This window comes from Diabrotica virgifera, chromosome 5, assembly GCF_917563875.1.
Source record: "Diabrotica virgifera virgifera chromosome 5, PGI_DIABVI_V3a".
Classification (NCBI taxonomy): domain Eukaryota; kingdom Metazoa; phylum Arthropoda; class Insecta; order Coleoptera; family Chrysomelidae; genus Diabrotica; species Diabrotica virgifera.
Window position 1 is genome coordinate 36,825,156 of NC_065447.1, and position 7,948 is coordinate 36,833,103.

Here is a 7,948-nt window from a genome sequence, read left to right on the forward strand (position 1 = left end):
GTTCCTTGTATTCATTCAGATGTATAATTGAAGTAGTTGTCGGCGGTTGAAGAATATGTGCCAATGATATTTGCTACTACCAAAAGTATCAATCTTTCTTTCCAAAACTGGTTAAAGATCCTATTTAAGTAAAAGGAATAAAGTAAAGGACTTACAATCAATTTATTCTACCTACGACGACCGGTTTCGCATACTACAACTAGCTATGCCGTCCTCAACTAAAACGCGGTATCTGCAAAAAAATTGAAAATTGCTATATGTGGTTTCCTTGTGACCTTATTTATGCTTCTGCAATGTCTGAAAGCCGTATAATTTTATTTAATATCAAAATAAACAAATTGGAATATGCCGTATGTGCTAAATTTCAATAGCTGCTTAATTAAAATGCGGTATCTACAGAGTACTCAACTAAAAAGCGGTATGTACTAGCGTGTATCATGTACTTGCCGCGTTTTTTTATACTACGGCGTTGGCCTTTTATTAATTTCATGACCTAGTTGAGGCTCGAACCAGCGATCGCAAATCGTAAATCCACTAAATTTGTCGATCGACTGCGCCTCAGCTAACTAGACCGTGTAGACCGACCGTGGTAACTATTCTTCCTTGTAAAAAATCCTATTTTTAAATAAAATCCAGATACGACACTATTTCTGATCCAGTAATATGCCCGCTGCTCAATTAAAACGCGGTATATGACTTTTTATTTACAGCTTTGATAAAACGTGATTTTTTTAAGAATATATTTTTAAATAATGTTCAACTATCATTAGAACATGTTTTGCGTTAAAAAGTTCTCAAAACATAGAATCCTGTCAAAACTCGGTTGTTGTCATACAGTAATGTACAATAATATAAATTATGCCTATATTATAAGTGTTAAGTTACACTATTTTAAGATTGTATGAATGTTACTTACATCCCGATACAAGGAGTGTTGTTTTTTTGGAAACTTACTTAAATACGGCAAATAAGCAAAAGGAAAGAAGAGGCATATAGTCCATTGAATATAAAACGTGAGAAAACTTATCTCATGCTTGATTGCATATTTTATCTATGAGGAGTATTAACTTCTGCCGAACGTAATCATTGCGATAATGTTAAGTTTGAAAATATTTTTATTTGTAAAATCAAGGTTTTTAAGAGTTTGACATCTTTTTTATTTCTTATCATTCTATTCTTTACAAATACAGGCCTTAGTTTTTCCTTTGTATATTATTATATTATGAAACATTGAATTAGTCAGAGCACTACGAAGAGCTTTGACCATGAGAATTGTAACTGAGAGAACAATATTGAATCTGATCACCAACAAAATCGGTCCAGATCCAGTGAAGACAGAGATTCAAGAGAAATTGCAAAGATTATGTTATTTAGTGGTTGGGTTAGGTCGCAGATCTGGAGTGTGAATTAATCACACCAGGGGGCATCACTGTACATTACAAGACATTGCGTCACACTAACAGTAAGATTGACAATCCAGGCAGCTAATTTTGGGGAACTACACAGACACTTAACAAATAATGGTTGTTTCCTCGTATCTCATTAAAATTGATGTCATTTTCGCACAGTGTGGCCAAATAGTAGAGAATATACACCATTGTGAAATAACGACATCGTAAGTTTATTATTGTTTTGTTCAGAACAACGTAATGAAAAATTGTATCAAAAAGAATAATTATGTAATGTCATGAAAAAATTTCGTTATTAAATCTAAATACAAAACAAACTGCTGCTAAAAATACTATAAAAAGTATTCATATAACTAATATTTTGATATCTCTTATAATGTGGATTTAGAGTTTACAAGCAGTTGACTGTACTGTGACGTCTGTATATATAAAATGTCATTCATGACGTTCAACTAAGGACACAATGTATTGATCATCGTTAAGCTATCTTACGGCTCTCACGTTGTTGCCGGAAAATATTACTCACATCGTTTTCTGTTCTTTCTATCAGGTTATGAGGGATCAATTCTCAAAAATTCCGTTTAAAACAATTTTGAGAGCCTTTGTAAGTCCGTTTAAAATATTTCTTTCTGCAAGCTGGATCAGATCTTGTCCATACTGAAGAAGGTAATGGAAGTTCATAAAAATAACTCAAACTAATAATCATCCTTGGATCATTTTTAATCTAAAAGTTGGATATCAATAAAGATTTTAATAACAAATATTGTATTTTTATTGAAAGATCATTAAATCAAGAAATGTCGAAGAAAAGACTCATGATCATTTTTCTTCTTCTTCAGGTGCCGTCCTCGTTCCGAAGTTTGGCTATCATCAAGGCTATGCGTATTTTTGATACCGTAGATCTAAATAATTGGCAGCTGCTGCACTTGTACCAATCTCTTAAATTCTTCAACCATGAATGTTTTCTTCTGCCAATGGATCTTTTACCTATTATTTTTCCCTGGATAATTAATTGTAGTAGCTGGTACTTTTGTCCCCTCATTATATGTCCCAAGTATTGCAGTTTGCGCTTTTTAATAGTAAGCGCAAGTTCTTTTTCTTTCTGCATCCTTCGCAACACTTCCATGTTTGTCACTCTCTCTGTCCACGATATTCTCAGTATCCTGCGGTACATCCACATCTCGAATGCTTCTATTTTCCTTGTATCAATCTTTTTTAGTGTCCAAGCTTCCATTCCATAGAAAAGAACTGACAGCACGTAACATCTCATGAGGCGAATTTTAAGATTTAAACTTAGCTCTCTTCCGCATAAAAATGATCCGATCATGATCATTATGATTTCCTAATTTCTCAAGACCACTGTTCCATAACTTCTTATCAAAGTCCTTGTAATTACCTATTATCAAAGAAGATGTAGGTTATCTGATGTTCATGAACATTGTAATTGAATGATTTTAACGATGATCTTTAAACCCTAAACTACTCGGTTCAACATTTTTTGTTTTACTGTTTTTTTTTTCTTGGGACTCAGTAGGGTTAAGGTCAAAGAGTAAATAACATCCGCTATGCAGATAACACTGTTTTGATGACTGATTCGGACCATAGTCTCCAGATACTGTTAAATAGGCCTACTGAGAGTTGTGAAAAAATGGGGATGAAGACCAATACTGCGAAAATCAAAGTTATGAAAATATGAAGGGTACACGGGAAAAACCGGCTAAATTCCAGTTTGCATCTTCTGAAACCTTTAAACAAGGCAATAACAAGACAAGTCAGGAGAAAAAGCCCATAAATATATGCCCATACACGAGAAAAATAAGCTAAGTTCACGCGGTACAGGATAATAACAAGCTAAGTCCAAAATATCGAGACGCGACGGCTTCCTCATTTCGGTATCAATCAGACGGTCAGTCGTGACAAGGCCACATAAACAGAATGTTATTTTATTTTCTTAATACGGAGAATTAACAAATTACTATAAATCAGTTGTTTTTTTATTTAACAGGGGAAAAAGCGGCTAAGTCACTACCCTTTAAGATACAATGCTCGATTCCCAGGGCTAAAATTATTATAGCACAGTTAAACTATTCGCAGAATCTGAAAAGTATACCTTCTTTTATAGTTTTTTTATTAGAAATCCAAGACTCAAGCTAGCGACAAACACACAACGGACTAAAAGTTAAAAAATTCAATAACTCAAAATTGTTAATCTGTGACAACCGGTTTTTTCCGTGTACCCTTCATATCACTTAACAAAAATTTACCCCTTCCAATATATGTATGTGAACCACCAATAGCTTGAATATGTAGACTAATACAGATATCGCTGCTGGTTCAACAATCAACTTGATTATAAACAAGAAGTAAGAGCGAGAATACAGGTAGCCCGACAAGGCTTTATCAAAATGAAAAGCCTATTTTGTAACAGTAGCATTAATATCAGCCTTAGATGTCATTTTTGTATGGAACGGAGGTCTGGACACTTAGCATAACGCTGATGAATAAGTTAGAAGCCTTTGACCTCTGGCTTTATAGGAGAATCTTGAAAATACCTTGGACAACCCACACCACCAACAAAAATGTTCTGAGGCCTGGACGCCCAACATAACGCTGATGAATAAGTTAGAAGCCTTTGAACTCTGGTTTTATAGGAGAATCTTGAAAATACCTTGGACAACCCACACCACCAACGAAAATGTTCTGAGAAGAATCGGTACAGATAGGCAGCTGCTGAAGATCATCAAAGTTAGAAAAGTTAGTTACCTGGGACACATAATGAGAAACGAAAAGTACCGCCTCCCGCAACTGATCATCCAGGGTATGATTGAAGGAAAACGGGGTCCCGGCAGACGCCAGATTTCATGGCTTAGAAACATCAAAGACTGGACCGGCCTTTGAATAAACATCTTTGTTTAATCAAAGACTGATTAAACATCTTTGTTTAGAGCCACATTGGACAGAGACAGATTTGCCAGTGTAATCGCTAACCTCCATTATAGGAGACAGCACCACAAGAAGATGACTCGGTAGCCCAGATACCAGGGCTTGGTTTAAAAAGAAACTCGAAAGTCCTAGTTGCAGTTGTTACGAATATCAATGCTATTTATTTCTTGGTTATTTCCAAAAATCATTTCTGCCAGACTGTATTTTTTAAAGGTTTTCAGTATTATCTATTAGAAAAATCCACAATAAACGTTTGGTAGTTACGTACTATATTATTTACTGGATGCAAGCCGCACAAAAGAGACACATATGGAAAGCGCTGAGAGAGACCTATGTCCAGCAGTGGACGCGTACAGATTGATGATGATGATATTATTTTACTCTCAATTCTTAATAAAATTGAGCCATTCCACAGTATTTAATTATTAGGATTTTGGAATTGTTTAAGTAATTCGTATCCAACTCTATTTACAGTTTCTCCCCAATGATTATCAGTTTCTGTTTTTACGTACTATTACGTATTATTATTTTACGTACATTAGAAAATAATAAAGTTCTACGGAAGAAAGATAATCACTGAATGAAAAATGAAAAGGGACCTATTTTCACTGTGGAAACCGAATATCGAAGAAAAAGAAAGTACTTAGTCCATAACTTCCATGAGCGAGGAAAAGACAGCACATTTCTACAATCTCAGACATTCCTAAAACAGAACCGTTTTGCGAACGAACCAACTATCTTATAGCAACTAGCATAGGCGTAACCAGGGGGGTTTTGTAATATTTAAATGATTTGTGAAGGTTGCATAAAAAACCGTAACACATCAGCCAATAATGCGAACAAAGTGTACAAATGGAAGCGATCAGTCAAAATTTGATCTATGAACGGTTCATTTTGCGTGTCTCGCAAATTTTCACTTGCTTGGAGGAAATTTGGTCCAGTTTTGCAAGAAGAGAGAACAAACAATCACAATCTGCAAGCACTCAGTGACCAGTATAATCTCAAATGACTTTTCAAAAAGTTTAATCTCGGTCACCACATTAAATCAATATCTAGACATAGAACATTCTTATGACTCAATTTGTGACACATTTGATGATAAAATACTATTTCTACAAGTTCTAAAAACGAGAATGGTTCCCTTCTGGATATGAGATCAAATGAAAAGGCTGACTAATAATGAGGTAGTAACACAATCTAAAGTAAATTAAAGACTATAGACCAACCATAAATCCACTAACTGTACTGGATCCAATTATGGCAATTTTTAAGCGCGAATCACTCAATGTACATAATATACACATTACAGGGAAATTGAAGGCGGAAAACTGTTTAATTTTCTCTGTAAAAATGTTTTCTGGTTCTAAAATTAAAGGAAATTTGCAAGTAATTGTATTTTTGTTACTAAAATCAATTTTAAACTCGGCTAAGATATTTCTAATTTGGTTGTAAGAACTATGCTATTAGTTGTTCCTACAAAATACTGTGGAAATATATAGAAGACTAGAAAAATGTCAAACTCTATCTACTACAAAATTTTAATTTTTTGTTTAACGTTTTAAAGTTTGGTTTACTTATATTTTAAATTAATTTCCCAACATTTGTATTCATTATTATACCACTCATTGTTGCGAATATACAGTAACCGCCACGCTACTAGACACACGGGTACATTGAGCTAATACAGTCCTGGATCCTTCACTTGTTTCACTTTTTACTTTTATATCTAGTGACGTCTAGAACGTCAGAAAATGTTTAGAAACCAATATAAACATAGAAAGTTGACAGTTTATACTATATAGAGCAGTTGTATTTGAAGTTTATAGTTGTCACTATTATGTTAAAGTTTTAAATTTTATAAAGTATTGTAATAATGTTGGTGTTTGAATAAAGTTTTATTAAAGTATAGAGTAACACTACTATTAATTAATGTATTTTTTGTATGGAAAAACAATTATTTTGGATAGTTTCATGACAGTCACATGACATGACAGACGTGAAAGTCATAGATGAGAACGGGCGTGATTAGCTCAAACCTATCAATTAGGTATCCGTGTGTCTACTAGCGTGGCGCTTAATGTATATTAAATTTTATTTATTAATAATTTTCCGAAAAATTGTAACTTTTAAAATGTATTTTTTATTAGATGCAATTCTAACAAACATATAAGTAATTGGATACAAATGTTTGGAATTTTGATTATTTTGTATATATTTACATTTATGCAGCATTTATGTGTTTGGGTAAGGAATTTTTGTTCGGTTTAGGTTTTATTATAGTTTTCCATTTTATATTTTAAAATGTTCTCTTCAAGCAAATAAAATTATTTTTGTTAGTTGAACTTTGTTTAATTTATTGCTATAAAAATGATAACTTCAACCATGTAAGCAACATTAACACTTGTTAAGATTTTTTAATAAACATATTGTAACAATGAAACGATTGGTTCGTTTATACGAATTTATTTATACAATTTTACGGACTGAATTTATTTTATACACTAACGGCCGGTTTCACAAAGTAAAGTTAACTTGTGGTTAAGAGATAACCAGAGGTTACCCCAAAATATGCGTTTTAGCTTCAGGTCAACGGCGAAATATGATTAACTCACAGAATTTTTAATCAGAGGTTGGAGTGGGTTACCCTTATGGGTATATCCAGAAGGGTAACAATTATGAAACTGAAACGCATATTTTGGGGTAATTTTGAGGTTATCTCTTAACCACGAGTAAACTTTACTTTGTGAAACCGGCCGTAAATCTAAAATAATACCAAGCACTGCTTAAATAGATAATACGTTATTCTCCAGAATGTTCTGCCCATCTCTAGTTATCACGCGACATTCGATCAATTGCACGCATCCCTTGCCCTTCGCTTCTCATCTAGATTCTTCGGTATATATCTGTCTGTGTGGAGATAGGACCTGTTATACGGGGGTCGGTCAAGAGTACTCTTTTGTTACAATATAAATATAAAATAAAACTATACTACATAGGTACACCTACACAGGTCGAAAATGGAGGAACAATGAATGATTCATTGTTCCTCCTATCCTTGACTTGATAATGATAAGTATGTATTCTCAAATGTGATTTCAAACTATACATACCTACTGTAGTAATCTCTTCAAAACAAATTTCACACTTGTAGGGTTTTTCTCCAGTGTCCACTCTATTGTGTCTTTTCAAACCATTTGCTCTACTAAACTCTTTCAAACAAATTTCACACGTATACAGATTTTTCCCAGTATGTGTTCTTAAATCCACTACTCTACTAAACTGTCTGAAACAAATTACACACTTGTGAGGTTTTTTTCCAGTGTGCACTATCAAATGTTTTTTCAAACCACTCGAATCACTAAACGTTTAAAACAGATTTCACACTTGTGAGGGTTTTCTCCAGTGTACACTCTCAAATGTGCCTTAAAAGCCCATGCTCTACTAAACCGTTTGAAACACATGTCACACTTGTAAGGCTTGTCTTCAATGTGATTTCAAAGTACTTTTTTGACTAAATTGCTTTAAAAAAATTTCACAGTTGTAGCATTTTTCTCCAGTATGTACTTTCAAACTGCATACTACAGTAAACTGTTTAA